This window comes from Gorilla gorilla, chromosome 9 (assembly GCF_029281585.2).
Source record: "Gorilla gorilla gorilla isolate KB3781 chromosome 9, NHGRI_mGorGor1-v2.1_pri, whole genome shotgun sequence".
NCBI classification, from domain to species: Eukaryota; Metazoa; Chordata; class Mammalia; order Primates; family Hominidae; genus Gorilla; species Gorilla gorilla.
Genome location: NC_073233.2, coordinates 102,548,040 through 102,571,593, shown reverse-complemented (window position 1 = coordinate 102,571,593; position 23,554 = coordinate 102,548,040). Strand labels below are relative to the sequence as shown.

The 23,554-nt window shown below is 44.8% G+C and overlaps 1 long non-coding RNA gene across 8 annotated transcripts; it reads right to left on the bottom strand.

Annotated features, from left to right (window-relative positions):
- Window positions 1-882: 882 nt before the first annotated feature.
- LOC129525480 (uncharacterized) lies at window positions 883-22,186 on the bottom strand. Of its 8 annotated transcripts, none has more exons than XR_008669805.2 (4): window positions 18,558-18,650; window positions 18,131-18,239; window positions 7,594-16,862; window positions 883-7,492 (listed from the first exon to the last, which is right to left on the bottom strand). It is a non-coding gene; the product is annotated as an uncharacterized lncRNA (long non-coding RNA). The 8 variants fall into 8 exon arrangements; XR_008669807.2 differs by having other exon boundaries at window positions 883-7,860; window positions 9,939-16,862; XR_008669809.2 differs by having other exon boundaries at window positions 883-7,694; window positions 9,939-16,862.
- Between the last annotated feature and the right edge of the window lie 1,368 nt (window positions 22,187-23,554).

Here is a 23,554-nt window from a genome sequence, read left to right as displayed (position 1 = left end):
ATTCATCTTGATATTTGCCTTAAGTTCTTACTAATGATCCTAGAAAAATAAGATGTAGTTGACAACAAATACAGCAAAGTTAACATCATTAAAAACAGGATATTTGTAAATTTTCAAGTATGTGATTAGCAGCTGGCCTTATTGAGCCAAGGGTTTGATGCTAACCAGAGTGAGGGAGACCGAGGAGCTGAACATAACCAGGCTTTCTCGCTGGGCACTCAGACTGTCTTGCTCTTTAAATATCTAAAGCTCTTGATAAAGCACATAGAATTTATCCCCATTCAAGTATAAACAAAGAGCAACAACCTAAAATATGTATCTGTTTTTGAACAAGGATCAAAACTAGCTAAAAGTAGACTCACTGAATAATGGCAAGGGGGAATTTGGGACAGTGTGTCCCATGCACTGCAAATCAAAAATAAATCATGAAAAGTTGCCTGTGGCTCTCTCCTGCTGTGAGCCAGGTAAGGTGAGGACTGTTTTGAGTTCCAACCGCTTATGATTCCCTGAACACTGTTTCACACTTCCCTCATCCTTCTGTTGAACCCTACTGTTCTCACCTCAGACCCACCTCAGACATTTCCCTCCCTGTCTCCCTGCACAGTTAATCAGGCACCCCTCCTCTGTGTGACCTCTGATCCTAGAATACATCTCTACTGCTGTACTGTGCACGCTATTTCATAATTTGCTTGTTCACATGCCTGTTCCCTCCATTAGCCCACAAGATCTTAACAGGAGTTTGGGCCCTGCAAGACTGGTACAGGGTAAATGTTCAGAAAATACCTGTAACCTTTAATGGAATCAAAAATTGGTAGTGTCACTGGTAGAAGGTGTCCAGGTTCTTGGCGTCTCAAACAAAGAATTGGACAAAACACTCAAACAGAACGAGGAAAGCAAAAGCGGGAATTTATTGAGAACAAAAGTACACGCCACAGTGTGGGAGCGACCCGAGTGTAGAGGCTCAAGAGCCCCACTTACGGAATTTTCTGGAGTTTCAATACTCTAGAGGTTTCCCATTGGTTACTTGGCGAATGTTCTATGTAAATGAGGAGAACGAAGTGCAGTCAGAGTCATTGACTCGGAATGCGCCCTACTGTAAATGGAGAGGATGTTACTTGGTGTGTGATCTATGTAAATGGAGAGGATGAAAGTGAAGTTACAAAGTGGAAATAGCATTAAAGGAGAGGAAGAAGTTACAAAGCCATTCACATTCACATTGCTGAGGAGCTTTCATTTAATTCAGTTATAGGAAGTCAGCGTGGATTGGCCTCAAGTACCCTGCCTGCATGCCCTATTCTCTTGCCTCATCTCCCCCCTGAAAGCTGTGATCCCCATAAATCTTTATGGGAAGCAGAGGGACCAATGGTCTTTCTTCTGTAACTGCTTCCTGCTGACTTGGGGTGTAGTCCCTATCTATTGGGGATCACACAACTTTAGCCCTGCTCTGTTTAGTGAAGGTAGGGAAGATCCTTGATGGCCTGGGGTGGTGTCTTCACCTGGAGTGGCTGGCACCCTTGTCACACAACTCGATGATCTCTAGGTGAGAGGAAATACTTTAGGTTAAAAGATTTAATGGGAACCTTGGGGTGGATACTTATGCCATCAGGAATATTTGTCATAGAAATGTATTTTTAAAATTCTGTTTAATTATTACAAAGGAAGTGATTTTTATCTATTTGGAAGAAGGCAATTAAACTGCAAAGATAAAAATGGCTACTATTTTCCAGCCCACAGTAACTATGCCACAAAGATACCAAAGAAAGTTGGTAGGCATTTACTTATCTTTTGGCTATCTTTTAAACAGGTACTTCAGGTCCTCCACTGGTTCACAGGTGTACTGGCTGATGGGAACTTCAGGTTCCTTTTCTGGACCTTCTGGTATTGATGGTTTGATCCTTGAAAGATGTATCCAGCTATCTAATCCTAGTACTTTGACCACAGAAGGCGTGGCCAGTATTACTGAAAAAAGTCCCTTCTATTGGGGTTGTAATTGTTGGGCAAGTGATCCCTCCTTCCATGTTTTAACAAGTACCCTATCTCCTGGCCTGATTTTGGGTTGCTGGTTAGTTCCAAGTGTGTGGAGCCTTTGAATTCCAAACTCTTGTAAACCCACTGGAATTGTTCTGGGTTGACTAGGTATTTAATTACACCAACTCTTTCTGGGTCAATAATTAAATCACTAGTTAAGAATGGCCTTCTGTATAACATTTTATATGGGCTTCTGTTAATTTTTGAGCTAGGGGTATTACAAATTCTTAAAAGGGCTGTGAGCAATAAGCTAACCCAAGTTTCTGATGTTTCCTGACATAGTTTAGCTAGTGCTTATTTTAGAGTTTGGTTAACCCTTTCCACTTTCCCAGAGGATTGGGGCCTCCAGGCTGAATGTAAATAGTATTTTATTCCAAGAGCCTTAGCAACCCCTTGAGTTATTTGGGAGATAAAGGATTAGCCATTATCACTTTGGAGACTCTGAGGTAACCCAAACTGGGGAATTATTTCTTTTAAGAGGACCTTAGAACCTCATTAGCCTTTTCTGGGGTAACCTTTGACCCAACCTAAAAGTATCTATTAGTATTAACAAAAGCTTGTATCCTCTGCAAGCTGGCATATGGATGACATCTAACTGCCAGTCTTCCCCTGGATAAGTTCCCCTCCTTTGGACTGGTTTTATTAGAGGGGGCATTTTGTTGCCTGGATTGTTAAATGCACACAGTGAGCAGGCTTGACCTGCTTAGCCATTGAAGCTGAGTTAAACCCAGTAAAGAATTTGTTTACCATGGCCAGAGCCGCATCCCTCCCCACATGGAAAGAGTCATGCAGGGCTTTTATAACTCTCCACTGGGCTGCCTGAGGGAGATATATTTTTGGCCCCATATGCCACCAGGATCCTTGTTTTTGTCTCCCTTGCTTTTTTATTAGCTGTTCTTCCTGTGGTGTGTATTTGGGTTCTATTGGGGAATTGTAGAAAGGAAGCAGTGCTAGGATCTGTTGGGATTGCACGCTGAGGGCTTTTGCTTTGGCTTCCGTCAGCCTTTCCATTCCCTTGTGCTATAGGGGTTAAGTCCCTTTGATGCCCCCTACAATGAATGATAGCTATGGCCTTTGGCAGGTGTATTGCCTTCAATAGCTGCAGAATTTCAGGCCCATGCTCTATAGGGGAGTGCTTGCTAGTAAGTAATCCCCTTTCTTTCCAGATGGCGGTATGAGCATGAACCACAGGAATGCATATTTAGAATCTGTATAGATGTTAAGTTTTTTCCCTTGTCCCAACATTAATGCTTGAGTAACATCAATGATTTTAGCCTTTTGTGCTGATGTGCCAGGGGGCACTGGCTGGGCTTCAGTAATTGTGTCATCATTTAGTGCTGCATGTCCAGCTCTGTGCTCCCCATTCGACAAAGAACTACTGCTGTCTGTGAGCCAGTCATCCTCAGAATCTGGGAGAGCCTCATCTTTTAAATCAGGCTGGCTAACATATGTATGTGCAATGACCTGCTCACAGGAATGATCAATTATTGGGCCTGTGGGCAGCAATGAAGCTGGATTTAAAGTGTTGCAGGTTTTAAGAGTTATATCTGGATTGTCTAGGAGCATGGGCTGGTATTTAGTTAAACTTTCCCCTGTCATCCAGATGTGTCCCTTTATTTCTAAGACTAACTTTACCTGATGGAGCGTTAGAACTTCCAGTGGTTGCCCCAGGGTGATTTTGGGGCTTCCTCCACTAACAGCAGTGGCTGCTATTGCCCGCAGGCAACTTGGCCATCCTGAGGCCACTCCGTCCAACTTTTTTGAGAAGTAGGCGGTTGGTCTGGGTTCTGATCCTAATTTCTGGGCTAGCACTCCCACAGTTATGCCCCTCTTCTCTGCTACATACAAGGAGGCCTTAATTAGGTCTGGGATACCAAGAGCAGGAGCCTGGGTGAGAACCTGTTTTAACTTGGCAAAGGCTTTCCTCATTTCCGGGGTCCATTCCATTAGCTCATTTTCAGGCCCCCTTGTTGCTTCATATAGGGGCTTTGCTATGAGCCCAAAATTTGGTACTCATATTCTCCAAAGCCCGGCCATCCCCAAAAAGGAACGAAGCTGCTGCTTGGAGGTGGGTCAGGGTGGGGGCTGGGGGTGGTGTGCACGGCCAAACCACATATAGCTTGCACTCCTTCTGGGGATATTTGCCGGGTTCCGGGTGTTAAGACATATCCTAAATAGTGGACCCATTGGAGGGTAATCTGAGCCTTCTTTTTGGACACTTTGTATCCTCTGTCTGCCAGGAAATTCAAAGTTTTTATAGTATTTTGGTCAGAAACCTCCTAAGTTGGGCTACACACAAGAAGGTCATCCCCATACTGAAGAATACTTCCATTTTCTAACTGGAAATCCCTCAGATCCCGCTCTAACGCTCAGGCAAAGAAGTGGGGGCTATCCTGAAAGCCCTGAGGAAGCACTGTCCAAGTGTATTGTTTTTCTCTGGTTTTAGGATTTTCCCATTCGAAAGCAAAAAGGTACTGGGGCTTGGGGCCAGAGGAATGGAGAAGAAAGGTCTAGGACTGAGGACCATTTTGCATGCCCTGGCACCTGAGCCAGGAGGGCATATGGATCTGCCACCAATGGGTGGATGGGGATAACAGCCTCATTCATTATTCTGAGGTTCTGTACTAGCTGGTATTCCCCCCAGGCTTTAGAACAGGTAAGATGGGGGTATTGCAGGGAGAATTGCAGGGTTTTAAGAGTCCATGGGTAAGTAATATCTCAACTATGGGAGCTAGACCTTTGCTTGCTTCCTGCTCAACTGGGTATTGTTTTCCATTGGGAAAATGGCTGGGGTCTTTAAGCTGTATTTTGACTGGCACTGCTGTTTTAGACTTCCCTGGTTTTCCAGTATACCATGCCAGTGGGTTAACCTGTTTATTGACATGGTCTGGGACATTGCCTTATTTCTTACTATTAGCAGTTTCACCGGGTGATGCTTAAATTGCAGTAGTGTCACTATTTTCACCATAATATCTCTTTCCAACAGAGGAATTGGGCAGCTTGGTACTACTAAAAATTCCTGTTGGAAGATTTGTTTCTCAAATTGACAAACCAAAGGAGGAGTAAGAATCTTGTTTGTGGCTTCCCTTCCATCCGATATCACTCATGGACCGGGAGGAAAGTTTTCCTGCATAAGCAGTTGTACAGAATAACTCACCTTGGTATCACATAAAAACTGAATTTGGGTGCCCATGATGTCCAGAGTTACCCAGGGTTCCTCAGTAGTAATTACGATGTTCCTAGACGGGGCAGTGAGGAAGGCCCCAGGCCCCTTCAGTCTTCATCTGATTCCTCCTTGTGCACTGCCAGAGTTTTGACTGACTGAGCCCCTTGGTGGGAGCAGGGACAGTCAATTCTCCAGGGCCAGGAGCCACAACTGGTGCTTTTACATCGACGGCAGGGGACTGGCGGGGGCTTAGTGCATTCCTGTGCCCAATCGCACTTTTCTTGCATTTGAAGCAGGAGCCTTTGCTGGCATTATCCTTATGGCCCTTTGAGTTTCCCTTGGACAATCTTTGTGCATTTAGGGCATCACCAGTGATGGCTAACATAATTTTGGCTTGCCGTTTTTCTTTACTGTTTCCCTTCTCCTTCCCCCAGGTCACAATTGTTATACACCATGAAGGCAGTACCAAGAAGCTGATTTTGGTTAGTTTGTGGCCCCATGTGTAGCTTTTGGAGCTTACGTCTAATGTCTGGTGTGGATTGGCTAATGAAACGTTGTGCCATTAATAACTTGCCTTCAGGAGAGGAAGGGTCCAAATTAGTATATTTTTTTAAAGGCTTCCCGCAGCCTGCCATAAAACACAGCTGGGTTTTCCTCCCTGCCTTGTGTAATCTGCCTTACTTTATCATAATTTACTGCCTTAGTTATTCCCTTTCTCATTCCTCCAAGAGCCTCAAGAAATTTAACCCAGTTGTTCCTTCTTGCGGGGGTGTCTTGGTCTCAATTAGGATGCGTAGTGGGAACTGTGGCTGGGCCTGGGTGACTGCCTTTACGGTTTGGGGTGAATAATTCATCCACTTCTCGGAGGGCAGCCTCAAAGATTCGTTCCTTTTCCAAGGAGGTGTAACAGGTTGCTAGAGTGAATTGAACGTCTCTCCATGAGAGATCAAAGGCTAAGGTCAAAGTTTGGAACCCATCTGCAAACTTCCCGGAATCCTCAGAATAGCTTCCTAGCTTTTCCTTACATTGTTGTATATCAATTATAGAGAAGGGGACCCGCACTAGGATTGGCCCCGCAGCCCCTGCTATTTCCCTGAGAGTAGCAGGGCTGGATAGACAGTTGAATACGGTGTTCCCCCTCCAAGTGTGAGGGGGACTTAGTAGGGTTCCCCATGTTTGCCCCTGGGTTTCAGCCTCAGGAGCACTTGGTGAGGGGTTATATGGGGACAGTCACTGCTCACTCTGAGAGACAGGTATCCCTTGTAAAAGGGGGTTCATCTATAATATCTAGTTCTGCCCCAGAACTTTCCTTCGGGGGATGGGTTCCGGGAGTTTCCTAGATTCTTAGGTCTTCGTATAGGATCATGAAGGCCTGTATATATGGGACTTCTGACCATTTGCCCTGCCTCTTGCAAAATAGGTCTAGATACAGGATGGTATCGTAGTTAAGGCTACCATTGACTGCCCATTGTTCCGGATTGGGCAGCTCATAATTGTGTCAAACAATATTGCAGTAAAAAATCATATGCCTTTTCTTTAGATTGTTAGGGTCAAATTCATCCCAATGGTGGAGGATGTAGCCAAGCGGTGAGTCAGGTGGAACAGATAGGAAGTTGTCCACAGTGACACCAGGTAGAATAGACAGGAAGTTGCCCATAGTGGTCTGGAAAAGAGAAGAGGACTTTGAAAAGTGGAGGGTTTATTAGGTGACCCAAATTTTACCCGGGGCATTCCCCTGGAAAAATTCTGGGCCCAGCATGGGGTCCCTGAGGTCTTCCCCCTTAAGGGCCTGACTTAGTCTGTTGCACGTCTCCAACCTTAGATGGGTGCCGGCACCCCTTTGGAATGGTTCCCTCCTCCACTGAGGACCTACTGTTAACTTTTCCTTGAGGATTTTCTATCCCACTTAAAGCAACCCTTTAACTCTCTAAATTTGGGCAGTAAACCTACACGTCAGTTCCTGCATAAATCCCCTTTGTTAATTTCCCTAATTCTCACAATTTATGACATATCTGAACCCTCTATCTTGTCCTTAGACAGCTGAATGGAGGAAGGGAAAAATTTGGCATGAGGAAAGAAGGTTTAAGTTGTCTGAAACATGTGTGAGTTCACCCTGGATGAGCTGCCACAGCAATTGCGTCACATGTTGGGATGAGGAACTCTAACCGGAGAGATAGAAAAAAGTCCTTCCCCCTTCTGGGCAGGGCAGCCATCCCTTTTCATTTCTTGGCCTTCAGAAAGCACCGGAGAGTGGCCCTGGCCAGCTGTCCTCAATTACCCGGGAGCTACTAGGAGTAGCTGAAAGACCGAAACAGGAAAAAGAAAAATAACTCAGTAAAAGGGAGAAAGGAATAGGACTCAGAAAAACAAAACCAACGAAAAGGACTCAGGTCGCTTACCCAGCCGGGTGGTGGTGGTCAGATGCGTCACATGGAAACCTTTAGGTTTCACCAGAGAGTGGCCCTGGCCGGAAACTTGCAGTTGTCTCTATGTTTAGGCACTGATCACGGAGGGTCCCAAGTTGGAAAGGAAAAAGAGAGAGAAAAAGGTTTCCGTGTATGTAAAAGGGGAAAGAAAAATAAATCCCAAACTTTGGGCCTACCTTGTCTCCAGGCTGGCTCGCCAAAATATATGTTACCAGTAGAATGTGTTCAGGTTCTTGGCATCTCAAATGAAGAAGTTGACAAAATGTACAAATGAGGCAAGGAAAGCAAAAGCAGGGATTTATTGAGAATAAAAGTACACGCCACAGTGTGGGAGAGGCCCAATCATAGAGGCTCAAGAGCCCGGCTTACAGAATTTTCTGGGGTTTCAATGCTCTAGAGGTTTCCCGTTGGTCACTTGGCGAATATTCTATGTAAATGAAGTGAATAAAGTGAAGTCACAGAGTCATTTACTCAGAACGTGCCCTACTGTAAATGGAGAGGATGTTACTTGGTGTGTGATCTATGTAAATGGAGAGGATGAAAGTGAAGTTACAAAGTGGAAATGGTATGAATGGAGAGGATGAAGGGAATTTACAAAACCATTCACATTCCTGTCATTGCTAAGGTGCTTTCATTTGATTTAGTAAAGTCAGTGTGGATTGGCTTTATGTTCCCTGCCTCCAGGCCCTAGTCTCCTGCCTCAGTAGAGCCCTCAGATCTCTCAGGGTGGGTCTACTCAGGCTAAGTTTGTCTGAAAACTATTTCTCAAGCTGATTTTTTGGTTGTTGTTGAAAACTCATTGAGTTGTTTATTTTATTTATTTATATATTTATTTTTTGAGTCACAGTCTTGCTCTGTCACCCAGGCTGGAGTGCAGTGGCACAATCTCGGCTCATTGCAACCTCCACCTCCTGGGTTTAAGCAATTCTCCTGCCTCAGCCTCCCGAGTAGCTGGAATTACAGATCCCCACCACCATGCCTGGCTAATTTTTGTATTTTTAGTAGAGACAGGGTTTTACCATGTTGGCCAGGCTGGTCTCGAACTTCTGATCTCAGGTGATCCACCTGCCTTGGCCTCCAAAAGTGTTGGGATTACAGGCATGAGCCACCATGCCTGGCCGAGTTATTTATTTTAGAATAGGATAAATGACTCCTGCTTTGCAGATAAATATCAGAGCAGTAATCGCACACAGCCTGAAGCTGCCATATTTTATCCTGACCTACTTCATAATGACTCTTAATTGCTCTGAAAAAAATATTCTTCCTTATTTATTCTGAACTGGCTTTTAGGGGTTGCATTTGGACAGGGGAAGAGTAGATCTTATCATTCAGGCCCTGCCAGACAGCAATTCTTGTTTCTGAGAGCACTTACCTTCTCCAGTCTCGCTTGCAACTCAGCCAAGCTAGATCTAAGGAGCTTCCTTCCTAGATGAGCTTCCTTCTCCTAGGTCTTTGCTTTCATGTCTCACCCACTAGTCTCTATGTTTGTATCTTAATGCCTCTTTAAGTCTCTTACATCACCTTACAAAACGATTAGTGCATTATAGATTCAACAAATACTTAACTTTTCTGAAAATCCAGTTACTTGTTTTATGAGCCTCCAATTGCAAACTATCTTCTCCATTATTGCCAATGACAGTGAAGAATTTTCCATTCAGCATCAAAGAGTCAAAAAATACCTAAAAACATTTTTCCTTGCATATAGCACATTGACAACATTGTCTCTCACACCTGTTGAATGTTTTTCCTCTGTGCCAAGTACTATGCTACCCTTGAATGCATGTCTTACTTTTTATAATAACCTGTGAGATAGAGGTTTTTTAAATTGTTATTTGTGACACAGAAAAAGCAGTTTAAGACACTCATCTACATGCAGCTAGTAAATGAGAGAAGCAGGATCTGAACCCAGCTCAGATTCCAAAGCCTGAGTATTTTCTACTACACCACTCTCCAACAGACAGGAGCTAAAGGCCACTTAATTCCTTTCTTTCCAGTCTGTCACTCTCAATAGTGCCTTGGCTCTGCTTACTTGGAAGCTCTTTCTCCCCTAGAATTTTGAGGAGAAAATGTAAGGACAATTGTTTTTTAATTCTAAATAATTCTCTTGTCACTGTCACAGCAGCAGTCTTGGTGTTCAGAAGCTGTGGTAAGACCAGTGGACTTAACATCAGGACAGGAGTTTGAGCATCTTATGTAACATGACATTGACCCTTTTGTATAGCCTAAAAAGTTATTTATTTTTTCTTTCTGGGGAAAAGTTTGATGTCTTCCTCAAAGAGTCTGACCATCTAGGTGAGCATCAAGGTGAAATATTTTACCTGCTTTCCTGATGTATGAATCCATAACAATGGGATATTTGAAGAATTTTTATGAGATTATGTTGAGGCTTGGCTGATCTTCCTTTGTGTTCCAGCTACTGTGTGGAAGGGCCCAGTTTTGTCTTTGTTCTTCAAGAAGGAAAGCAAACACAAGAAGCCTGGCCTGGGAGATAGAAACACCCACCCAGGGGAGGATGGAAATCTGTGACCCCTCCTCCCTCACCAACACCACATCCAATCAGCCACGAGGCCCCCCTGCTTCCTCAAATCCCCATTGCCATTACATTCACCATTATCCTTTGCTGGGACTGTTGCAACAGCTCCTGATTTATTGCCCACTTTCCACCCTTATCTTCCTCAGCCTCCAGCATCATTCCTAAACAGCAGCCAGTGTGATATTTAAAAAATAACAAATCTAAATATAAGACTCTTCTGGTTAAAAACCTTCAAGGCTTCCCATTACTCTTCAAATCGTGGCAAACATTTTTAAGCAGAGCTTTAAGGCAGTTCGTGGTCTGGCCCCTGCCTGCCTCCCTAGCCTCATCTTGCTCCATTTCTCCTTTCTTCCACCCTACCCTACAATCACGTTAACAGATTTTTCTCTTCCACAAACGTCCCAAGCTATTCCCTGCATCTGGAATGCTCTCCCTGCTACCACTCTCCTGGATAACAACTTTTGTCTTTCAGATCTTAGCTTACATGGATGTGACTGCCTCATAGAGACTTTCTCAACTCTCCAAACTTGGTTAGAGATCCCTCTACTAAACCATTGTAGAAACCTGTGTCTCTCCTTCATAATCTCATTTTAACTCACGTTGTTATTTCTGTGGTTGTCTATTTGATGGTTCAGGGCCACGCCTGGCCTGTTCACTCCCATGTCCCCAGGAGCCAGCACCGCATCTGGCACCTAGAAGGTGCTCAGCAAGTCTTTGGAAAAGGAATGAATGAGCCAGGACTTGCGTGAGGAAGGACCTGGCTTCCAGCCGTGGTTCTGCCACTTACTAAGCTATGTAATCTTAGGAAGGTCGTTTAACTTCTCTGGACCTCAGTTGCTTCATCTGTAAAACAGGAATGATGATTTTCATGTGCGTCCATGTAAAGAGACCACCAAACAGGCTTTGTGTGAGCAATAAAGCTTTTAATCACCTGGGTGCACGCGGGCTGAGTCCGAAAAGACAGTCAGCAAAGGCAGATAGGGGTGGGGCCATTTTATAAGATTTGGGTAGGTAAAGGAAAATTACAGTCAAAGGGGGTTGTTCTCTGGCGGGCAGGAGTGGGGGTCACAAGGTACTCAGTGGGGGAGCTTTTGAGCCAGGCTGAACCAGGAGAAGGAATTTCACAAGACAATGTCATCAGTTAAGGCAGGAACAGGCCATTTTCACTTCTTTTGTGGTGGAATGTCATCAGTTAAGGCAGGAACCGGCCATCTGGATGTGTACGTGCAGGTCACAGGGGACATGATGGCTCAGCTTGGGCTCAGAGGCCTGACATTCCTGTCTTCTTATATTAATAAGAAAAATAAAGTGAAATAGTGGTAAAGTGTTGGGATGGCGAAAATTTTGGGGGATGGTATGGAGAGATAATGGGCGTTGTTTCTCAGGGCTGCTTTGAGCGGGATTAGGGGCAGCTTGGGAACCTAGAGTGGGAGAGATTAAGGTGAAGGAAGATTCTGTGGTAAGGGGTGATATTGTGGGGTTGTTAGAAGAAACATTTGTCATTTAGAATTATTAGTGATGGCCTGGATACAGTTTTGTATGAATTAAAAACTAAACGGAATAAGAGAAGAAGAAAAACAGGTATTAAAGGACAAAGAATTGGGAGGACCCAGGACATCTAATTAGAGAGTGCCTAAGGAGTTTCAGCATAGCCTTGCCAGTAAAGATTATTTATTCACTTTAAGAGTTAAGAGTGGTGGTTTGGGGATAGCACCAGGAGATATCAGCTGTGATGGCTTGGAGAAACCGTGTAAACTGGCAGTGTAAACAAGAGCAGGGCATGTATGAGTAGTTGAAAATGGTGAATAGGAGTATGACTAGACAGAAGACAGTAGGGATGACAAGTTTTTTGGGGGCACAGTCTAAGTTGGTCTGGTGTCTGGAATGAGACTGGGGCCTAATAAAAAGGAGCAACTATACAGGAGCTCAAATGGGCTGTACCCTGTAGCATTCTGAGGACAGGTCTGACTTCTGAGAAGGGAAAGTGGTACAAGTATTGTCCAGTCCTTTTTAAGTTGGTGGCTGAGCTTGGTGAGGTGTGTTTTTAAAAGACCCTTAGTCTATTCTACTTTTCCTGAAGACTGAGGACCGTAAGGGATATAAAGGTTTCACTGAATACTAAGAGCCTGAAAAACTGCTTGGCTAATTTGACTAATAAAAGCTGGTCTGTTATCAGACTGTATAGAGGTGGGAAAGCTAAACTGAGGAATTATGTCTGACAGAAGGGAAGAAATGACTGTGGTGGCCTTCTCAGACCCTGTAGGAAAGGCCTCTACCTATCCAGTGAAAGTGTCTACCTAGACTAAGAGGTATTTTAGTTATTTGACTTGGGGCATGTTGAGTAAAGCTAATTTGCCAGTCGTGGGTGGGGGCAAATCCTCGAGCTTGATGTGTAGGGAAGGGAGGGGGCCTGAATAATCCCTGAGGAGTAGTAGAACAGCAGATGGAACACTGAGAAGTTATTTCCTTGAGGATAGATTTCCACGACGGAAAGCAAATGAGAGGTTCTAAGAGGCGGGCTAGTAGCTTGTACTATAGCATAGCCTGCCTTTGCTGGTGTGTGGTGATTATGCCTGGTGGAACCGCCATCAATAAATCAAGCGTGATCAGGATGAGGAACAGGAAAGAAGGAAATATGAGGAAATGGGGCGAATGTCAGGTGGATCAGAGAGATACAGTCATGGGGGTCAGGTGTGGTATCAGGAATAATGTGGGAGGCCGGATTGAAGTCTGGGCCAGGAACAATGGTAATTTTGGGACTTAACAAAGCGTGAGTACAGCTGAAGGATCCGGGGAGCAGAAAGTATATGCGTCAGGTATGAGGAAGAAAATAGATTTTGGAAGTTATAAGAAATGTAGAGAGTAAGTTGAGCATAGTTTGTGATTTTGAGGGCCTCTAAAAGTATTAGGGCAGCAGCAGCCGCTGCACGGAGACATGAGGGCTAGGCTAAAACAGTAAGGTCAAGTTGTTTGCACAGAAAGGCTACAGGGTGCGGTCCTGGCTCTTGTGTAAGAATTCTGACCACACTAACCATGCCTAGGAAGGAAAGGAGTTGTTGTTTTGTAAGGGATTGAGGTTTGGGAGATTAATCGGACATGATCAGCAGGGAAAGCACGTGTGTTTTTATGAGAATTATGCCGAGATAGGTAACAGATGAGGATGAAATTTGGGCTTGACTGAAGTAATGGGGGCTGTCTGTGAAGCCTTGCGGGGCAGTACAGCCCACGTAATTTGCTGAGCCTGATGGGTGTCAGGGTCAGTCCAAGTGAAAGCGAAGAGAGGATGGGATGACAGGTGCAAAGGAATAATAAATAAAGCATGTTTGAGATCCAGAACAGAATAATGGATTATGGAGGGAGGTATTGAGGATAGGAGAGTATATGGGTTTGGCACCATGGGGTGGATAGGCAAAACAATTTGGTTGATAAGGCACAGATCCTGAACTAACTTGTAAGGTTTGTCTGGTTTTAGGGCAGGTAAAATGGGGGAATTTTAAGGAGAGTTTATAGGCTTTAAAAGGCCGTGCTATAGCAGGCGAGTGATAGCAGGCTTTAATCCTTTCAAAGCATGCTGTGGGATGGGATATTGGCATTGAGCAGGGTAAGGGTGATTAGGTTTTACTGAGATAGTAAAGGGTGCATGATCGGTCACCAAGGAGGGAGTAGAGGTATCTTATACTTGTGGGTTAAGGTGGGGGAATACAAGAGGAGGACGCAAAGGAGGCTTTGGATTGGGAAGAAGGGCAGCAATGAGATGTAGCTGTAATCCAGGAATAGTCAGGGAAGCAGATAATTTAGTTAAAGTGTCTCGGCCTAATAAGGGAACTGGGCAGGTGGGAATAACTAAAAGGAGTGCTTAAAAGAGTATTGTCTAAGTTAGCACCAGAGTTGGGGAGTTTTAAGAGGTTTAGAAGCTTGGCTGTCAATACCCACAACAGTTATGGAGGCAACGGAAACAGGCCCTTAAAAAGAAGGTAATGTGGAGTGGGTAGCCTCCATATTGATTAAGAACGGGACGGACTTACCCTCCACTGTGAGAGTTACCTAAAGCTCGGCGTCCGTGATGGTCTACGGGGCTTCCGAGGCGATCGGGCAGTGTCAGTCTTTAGCCGCTAAGCCGAGAAGGAGTCAGAGAGCCTTGGGCCAGAGTTCCACGGGCTCTGGGAGTGGCTGCCAGGTGAGTTGAACAGTCCGATTTCCAGTGGGGTCCCGCAGAGATGGGACACGGCTTAGGAGGAATCCTGGGCTGCAGGCATTCCTTGGCTTGGTGGTCAGATTTCTGGCACTTGTAGTGAGCTCCTGGGGGAGGAGGTTCTGGAGGAAAGCCTGGCCGCTGCGGTTCAGGCGTTTGGAAGTTCTTGTGTGCTGGAGATGTGGCTGGGGTTTCTCTCACAGTGGAGACAAGGAATTGCAACTTTTTTCTATTGTTGTACACCTTGAAGGCAAGGTTAATTAAATCCTGTTGTGGGGTTTGAGGGCCAGAATTTAATTTTTGGAGTTTTATTTAATGTCGGGAGCAGATTGGGTAATAAAATGTATATTGAGAATAGGACGGCCTTTTGACCTTTTAGGGTCTAGGGCTGTAAAGCGTCTCAGGGTTGCTGCCGAACGAGCCATGAACTGGGCTGGGTTTTTTATATTTGATGAAAAAGAGCCTAAATGCTATCTGATTTGGGATAAAGAAAAAGGAGCATTAACCTTGACTATGCCTTTAGCTCTAGTCGCCTTTTTAAGAGTAAATTGCTGGGCAGGTCGGGGAGGGCTAGTCATGGAACGAAACTGTAAGCCAGACCGGGTGTGAGGAGGGGAGGTGATAAAAGGATTATAGGATGGAGGAGCAGAGGCTGAGGAAGAACTGGGACCTAGCTCGGCCTGGCGAGGAGCAGCCTGGGGAGGAGGGGAGAGGTCAGATGGGTCTGTAGAAAAGGAAGATTAGAAAGACTCAGCGACGCTTGGGGTTGGGACTGAGGGGACAGGTGGGAGGGAAAGAAGGAAGATTTGGGATGAGTTGCATTGGGAACAGAGACTAGAGAGGGACCGATGTGTAAAAGAATGCCTGGATGTCAGGCACCTCAGACCATTTGACCATTTTATGACAAGAATTATTTAGATCTTGTAGGATGGAAAAATTGAAAGTGCCGTTTTCTGGCTATTTGGAACTACTGTCAAGTTTGTATTGGGGTCAAGCGGCATTGCAGAAGAAAATAAGATGCTTAGATTTTAGGTCAGGTGAGAGTTGAAGAGGTTTTAAGTTCTTAAGAAAACAGGCTAAGGGAGAAGAAGGGAGGAATGGAAGGTGGAAGCTTGCCCGTAGTAAAGGAGGCAAGCCCAGAGAAAAGAGTAGAGACATGGAGAAGGGGTGGGGAGTTCTTGACCTCCAGAAAAGCAGAGAAGGGGTCGGGGCACAAAGGTACGAGGTCGGGGTGTGGAAATAAGGGATCGGGGTGCAGAGATATAAGAGGTTGGGGCGTGGAAATAAGGGATCGGGGTGCAGAGATATAAGAGGTTGGGGTGTGGAAATAAGGGATCGGGGTGCAGAGATATAAGAGGTTGGGGCGTGGAAATAAGGGATCGGGGTGCAGAGATATAAGAGGTTGGGGCGTGGAAATAAGGGATCGGGGCACAGAGATATAAGGGGTTGGGGTGGGGAAATAAGGGATGGGGTGCAGAGATATAAGGGGTTGGGGTATTTGCCTCTCCCCTAGAAAAGCAGGACTTGCCGCTAAGGGTGAAGGAGAAGGGGTTGGGGGTTTCTTGCCCCCCAGAAAGGTGAAGAAGGGGTAGAGACACGGAGAGAAGGGGTTGGGGTACTTGCCCCTTCCCCAGAAAAGCGGGACTTGCCGCTAAGGGTGAAGGACCAAGACGTGTCCCTGCGTGGTCTGACACTTCTGAAACCTGGGTGAATAATCAGGCATCCCTGCAATGATTAAACACCAAGGGAAGGCTGCCTTCCCTAGTCCGTGACCGGCGCCGGAGTTTTGGGTCCACGGATAAAACGTGTCTCCTTTGTCTCTACCAGAAAATGAAAGGAATTGAAATTAAGAGAAGGGAAAGATTGAAGACTGGAAAGGAGAAAGTGGTTGAGGGACAGTGAGAGAGGTTGGAGAAGAGAGTAAGAAGAGGCCGCTTACCCGATTTAAAATTGGTGAGATGTTCCTTGGGCTGGTCGGTCTGAGGACCTGAGGTCGTAGGTGGATCTTTCCCATGGAGCAAAGAACAGGACAGGGGATTGATCTCCCAAGGGAGGTCCCCCGATCCGAGTCACAGCACCAAATTTCATGTGCGTCCGCGTAAAGAGACCACCAAACAGGCTTTGTGTGAGCAATAAAGCTTTTAATCACCTGGGTGCACGCGGGCTGAGCCCGAAAAGAGAGTCAGTGAAGGGAGATAGGGGTGGGGCCATTTTATAAGATTTGGGTAGGTAAAGGAAAATTACAGTCAAAGGGGGTTGTTCTCTGGCGGGCAGGAGTGGGGGTCACAAGGTACTCAGTGGGGGAGCTTTTGAGCCAGGATGAGCCAGGAGAAGGAATTTCACAAGACAATGTCATCAGTTAAGGCAGGAACAGGCCATTTTCACTTCTTTTGTGGTGGAATGTCATCAGTTAAGGCAGGAACCGGCCATCTGGATGTGTACGTGCAGGTCACAGGGGACATGATGGCTCAGCTTGGGCTCAGAGGCCTGACAAAGACAACTGCTTTTCTTCCAGGGCTGATGAGAGACCCAAAGGATAAATAGAGCTTAAAGCAAGTTGGAAGCTGTAGACCATTATGCAGATGCCATATATTATTACTTCTTTACAGTTGGGTTGGTTACTAGAGGACTCACCAGCCCCAGCACCCAGATCTCATGCCTCCTAGCCTTCATGGTTCCCAGAGACATTCTGAATAGCCACGGGCCGGCTGGTGCTGACAACTTGGTGTATTCTGGCCAATGGGGGGAGGGAGCTGAATGAAGGGATGTGGGCAGGGAGCCACAGTTCTTCCTGCCAAAGCAGAATCTTTGCCTAATTTCCCCATGACAGCCCTACGTCCATGAAGAACTGAGGATAATGACATCAGTAAGTCTTACACTCGAGTTTTCTGTCAGAGCAGGTGCAATTTCAAAACTGCTTCTGCCCTCAGGACCAGGCATTTCCTAAACACCCCTCCTCCTTCACTTCTCTTCTCACTGCTGCCTGTGGCTGAGGTATTCTTAATGACAAGCCATCGAGTCCATGATAATCAGCTGAGGAGTGATTCTCATTAGATTTCAGGGAAGGAAAAGGCTCAGGCCATGACTGAAGGATGGAAAATAAGAAGGAATATAGCTAACCTGGCCTCTTCACCTGACTCTATTTAGAGTCCATCTTGACAAGCAGATTGGAGTCATGACAGTTCAGACCTGAAATGCTGGTTGTTATTTAAAGGAGACAGGTGGGAAGAGGGGGATTGGAATAACAAACAACACAGCCATTTGCTGCATAACAAATTACCAAAAATTAACAGCTTAAAACTTAAAACAGCTCCCATAGACCAGGAGTCCAGGTTCAGTGTCTCGCAGACTATAATCAGGGAGGGTCTAGCGTCCCATCTGAGGCTCAGAGGGGTGGGGGCGGGGCGGGGTGGGAGTGGTGGTGATGGTGGTGGTGGTCTTCTTCCAAGCACACGTGGTTGTTGTCAGAATTGATTTCCTTGCAGCTGTAGAACTCAAGCATCTTGCCTCTTCAAGGCTAACAGGAAAGAGTGAGTCTCTGACTCTAGGCTTACTTCTTACTTACTTGACATTCTCCAAGAACTCACCTGATTAGGTCAGGCCCACCCAGGATTATCTCCCTTTTCATTAACTTCACCTCAACTGCAGGATTTCTTCACCTTTACTATATTCTACTTTTCAGAAGCAAGTTATACATCCCTCCCACAACTGAAGGGGAGAGGATGACACAAAGATGTGGATACCAGGCAAAGAAATCATAGAGGCCATTTAAAAATTCTACCTACTACATCCTCCGTTTGCTGAGCTCCATGTGTGTGTTGCAGGACTTTCTCCTTAGTTCAGCTAAAGACGGGGTCCTTGTCAAACATCCATGAAATATTAGGCTTGCAGACACTTTGAAGGGTGAGAAAAATGGTACTTAATGGGCGAAAAGGGAAAAAAAAAAAGGAAAAACAGAGACTCTCCGGAAAGCCAGAGTCCTGCTAGTGCACTTCCTGCCTGGCCAACTGAATCCCAGGTTCCACCCAGGAAGAGGGCGGCAGGCTCCTCCCCACTGCAAACCACGCAAACCTCCCAAGGCTCCACCCCAGCGTGCATTCCTCCCAGTGTGCAGGTCAGGGAAGCTCTGCCAGGGAGCACTTTCTACCTGGCTGTCTCATGTGGGGTGTGTGTGTGTGTGTGTGTAACAGAAATCAACTTGTTCCGACTCACCTTAGCAAAATCAGGGGGATTGGTTTTAAGGAAACGATGTCTTGTGGACCCAGGATACAAATGCAGCCTGACCTGTGGAAGGACAAGAGTTAGGGTGAGGAAAGCCATAGGGAAACTTGCATCCCTATGGCTTCATCATTCTCTCTCTCTGTGAACCAACTTTATCTGCTCTCCAATTTGTGCTTTACAGTTCCAGCCATAGTTCCAACAACCATGCTATCTCATCCCATTGTCTCTGGTAGAATCAGTATCTCTCTCTTTCTCTCCTCCATTCCCAGTTCTAAATTCTTAGAGAAGGAATCTTGGGTGGGCTGCTCATCTGTATTGTAGTTGTCTGTGGCCAGAGAGGACAGGATGCATGTTACAAGCATGGCTGCTGGGAATCCACCCATGGTGATCATGTAGCAAAGGGAGGATGGGGTCAGTTCCAGGAGAAAGAGGCTGAGGTCCCAAGAGATGTCCACTGCATGGTGTCAGGCTTTGTTATTAGTGGCCAGTATGTGCATATGCCACATCATCTGGTGCACAACTGAGCAGCAAGGCCTTTTGCTGGTGGAGGGGGCGGAATGAGACATGTTTAACAGTGTTCCACAGTTAGTACCATGTGCTGCATAAACCAGGGACTTGTTTCCAGCCGGAAGTGATGCTTCCTGTCAAAATCAGTTTACAGCTATGTTCCCATCACCCCAGCACTTAGAAGAAGGCTGATCCCACAGAAAGAATTCAGCAGCTGCAGAGAATGAGGATATAGGCACACAGGGCCCAATTTAGAGACACGGCCCTGCAGCATCTCATAAACCTTTTTTAGAAATGGCTGAGAAAGAGCTGCTTTGAGCAAGAAGTGAAAGTAAAGAAGGATTGGGTAATCAAAAGCCTGGAAGAAGGAACGGAATCTTCCAGCACAGAGTGTAATGCTCATGTTTTGCTAAGAAGAAAGTGAGACACACAAAAGGCTCCAGACAGGGCGAGTTATTAAACCTCAGACATGCTGCTTAAGAGCTCTTACCAATTCTTACTTATGAGGAACTGGCTTCCAGATCTCTCGTGTGTCTTATAGTTGTTTTATACAAGTGTGTACAGGGAGGTATAAACTGGATGTGATTCTCACCCCAGGATGTGGGTGCTTACCAACCAGTCCTTCTGCGGTCTTCACATAGTTCAAAGCCAAAGGATCATTTCCAACGCTGACATATTTGTGGAATCTTCAAGGGAAAGGAAAAGGCCAACCCAAGGCAAAGTGTTATTTGCTCACATCACTTAAGGAATTTTTTCAAAATTCTAGAGATTAACGGGTAAGTCTGTAAAATTCAAAAGGAACTACTATATTAAAGTAGGGTTGTCATCACTTCTCCTTGCAGTTATTGTCTCCCTGTCCCCTGGCTCCAAGTGCATTGCATCATGAAAGGAAACTGTCACTCTTTTCAGCATTGGCTGTTCTGACTTGATATTGTACTGCATGGTGAATTGATGCTGTTGGGGAGACAGGCATGTGGAGCATTTTAAGCCACGAAGGAAGGAATGTGAACTAAATCCACAACTCACCTCTTAGGAACAACTGCCTGAGGATAGGGTTCTTTCAGAAAACGTAAGCTCTGGTGACAAATTCACTCAACTGATTGCTGCACCTTGTTTTAGAAAATGCTTCTAGAGGTAGCAAAATAATTCACAGGATTTATGAAGATGCACTTCATCCTTGATTTGGGAAGAGGTGAGAGAGACGATGTCCACCTACCACGGTTCACCCATGCAAACTTTCTTGTACTCCTACTGTGTCATCCAGTCACTGAGCAAAGTCCTGGGCACACTTCATTAAACACAGTACCTGCTTTTGAAGAATTCACAGTCTCACAGGAGAGAAGTATGTGTAAACTGATGGTTAAAATACATCACAGTGTTAGGTGTTGTAGAGGGTAATTGGCAAAGCATTATTAGATCATAGAAGGAGTGACTAGGCATGCAGCTCCTTCCAGACTCAGCTTGGGAATCCTCCCAGTCCGACGGCTGTGCTCTCCCACTGTCTGCTCACTTTCCACATGACACTGGTACTTTGTGCTCCTGTGTCTCTCTCCCCAACAAGGCTTCAAGCCAGGGTTTCTCAGCTTTGGCATTATTGACATTTTGGGCCAAATTTTTGATGGTAGGGAGGGGGAGCCGTCTTGTGCATTGTAGAATGTTTAGCATCATCCCTGCCCTCTACCCAGGATCCCTGCCCTCTGTGTGCCAGTAATACACACGCACACATACACACATACCACACAGACACACACAACACACACATGAACACAGACACACACACACACCCACACTATTAATGGCAATACAAAGTCTCTGCCAAATGTCCCCTAGGCAGCAAAATTGCCCCAGTTGAGAGTCCCTGCTTTAAGCTGTTCCAGGGCAGCAATGACATTTTCTTCATCTCTGAATCCCTGGTGCCCAGGACATTTCTGTCACTGTGAACCAAACAGAATATGGCTTGGAGGGATGAGGGAAGCCTTAAATAAGAGAACTATCTGATTCGAAGGATAAAGAGGAATCATCTAGGTCAGCACTCTCCTATAGAACTTTCTGTGATGATGGAAATGTTCTATGTCTTCACTTTCCAATACAGTGGCCGCTACGTGTGGCCTTTGAGTACTTGAAATGTATGACTGAGGAACTGGATTTATTTCAATTACTTTAAATGTAGCCTTCAAAGGCCACATGTGATTAGAGCCTCCATCTTAGATAGCACAGCTCAAGCACTGAGTGGCCTGGCCCAGGGTAAGCACTACTCATCAAATGCAAGTTTGGGTTTCAGTAGATTCCCAGATGATTCAAATATATATTCATACTTCCAGTTTTTCTGACCATTATCCAAGCCTAAAGCAATATATTTTGGAATAAATTGAATATTCCCATGCTTCATTCTAAAGAGATAATAAAAGAGGCTGATCCCACCTGTTGTAAAGCAACCAGGGGTGCCATTATTGAGGGGCTTGAAGATAGATGCTGATGGAATTCTTAGAATCACCCCATTTATTTAAAAGCAGCCCATCTGACTATCTAAGCTTCCATGCATTTATCTAAATAATGGATATTGAGGGCCTACCAGGTGCTATTGTTCGATGAGATCACAAAGATATGCAAAACAGCCAGAGAGAAAAATGTAGAAAAAACTATGCTGCATTGTTAGAAGAGCAGGAATGGAGTTGTGTGTGTGGTACAGGGAGGATACAGGGAAGGGAGATTCTAAGTGCCTGAGATGGACAGAGAAGTTTTGACAGCAGAGCTGACACCGAGCTGAGCTTTAAGTGAGAATTAGCTGAGTCAGTTTCCTAAACTTATCTGAACGGCCACCAGACACACACAAAAAAATCACCTAGGGACTTGTTAAAAAATAAATTCTCAAGTTTCTTCCCTGGAAATTCTTAGTGTAGAACTCAGTTTTAGCAAGCATCCCGGGCAAATATAGGAAGTGAGTGTTAGGAGAATGGGGCCCATAATTCCCATGTGCTGATGGAAACGGTGCCAAGGTCTTGATGATGTTTCTGATAGGTAAAACTGTCAGTATATCACATTTGACATATATTAGAAGGCAGGAATTTGAAAAATAAAAGAATGAAAGAGAAACGAAAGCTACCCATACTTCCACCATGTAGACCTAATCATTGATATTTTTGATAAATATTCTGCTGGTCTTTTTGTGTACACTCACACACACTCACACGAAACTGGAAGAATACTATACCTATTCCGTTTTTTACATACTTTTTTATCTTACAATAATTTTAGATTTAAAGAAAAGTTGCCAAGATAGGACAAAGTGTTCACATATACCCTACACCCAGTTTTCCCTATTATTGTCTTACATTAGTACACTGCCTTTGTAACAGTTAATGTACTAATATTTATATGTTGCTGTTATCAAAAATCCATACCTCATTCAGATTTCCTTAATTATTATTCATTGCTCTTTTTCTATTCCAATATCGGATCCAAGATATATTATATTTAATTATCATGTCTCCTTAGGCCTATCTTGGCTGTGACAGTTTCTCAGTCTTTTCTTGTTTTTCTTGACCTCGACAGGTGTTTTGTAGACTTTCCTTAAACTGATATTTTTCTGATATTTTTCTCATGGTTAGATTGGAGTTGTCTGCTTTTGTTTCAATTATAATTTTAAGTTTGGTAAAATTTTAAATTGCAGAAAAAAATAATAAGACAAAGATGCAAATATCATCAACCCAGAATTGACAGTTGTTATCATTTTTGTATTTGATTCATTTTTAAAGAAAACTAATAGAATTATAGTCAAATTCCCTTTATTGAGCATCCTTACCTATAATTCACAACCCTCCCTGCCTCATAGATGTAATCACTGTCATGAATTTAGTGTGCAATCTTCCATTTCCACTTTTTCCTTTTATATGTATGTACACACACACCTATAAAACCAGGGAAATATGTGGTATTTACATGTATGTTAATTTTTGTCCATGAATGACATTGTAATCACATCAGACCAACTGGTTCAACTTTTATGTGACAAAGTTGTGAGTTGTTTTTCAGTTGCCATGGACCCCCAGGTTAAAGGGCACATAATCTGAGCATGCCCAGATGAACCAAATGTGCAACCACAAGGGGAACCTAAGTGCTGGGATGAAGGAGCAGGACTGAATTAAGAAGCAGCAGACACAGCATGGCAGGATCCAGCCAGAGCATGCGTCCTGGCCTCACCTCACTGCCAGATCCAATCAGATCATGCCTTATTGCCCATTTTAAAATCTGACCCACCCCCAGCTCAGGGAGACATTTGAGCATTTCCTCCTCTCATGTGGCCAGTGGACTTGCGATAAACCTTTCTCACAGCAAAAACCCAGTGCTTCAGTGTTGGCTTTCCACTGCACGTGGGCAAACAGACCCCATTTGGTTTCAGTGACAGCATGATGTATCCATCATTCTTTAACTTGATTTTTTTTCACTTAACCTTTTTTTTTGATAACTATTCATGTAGATCT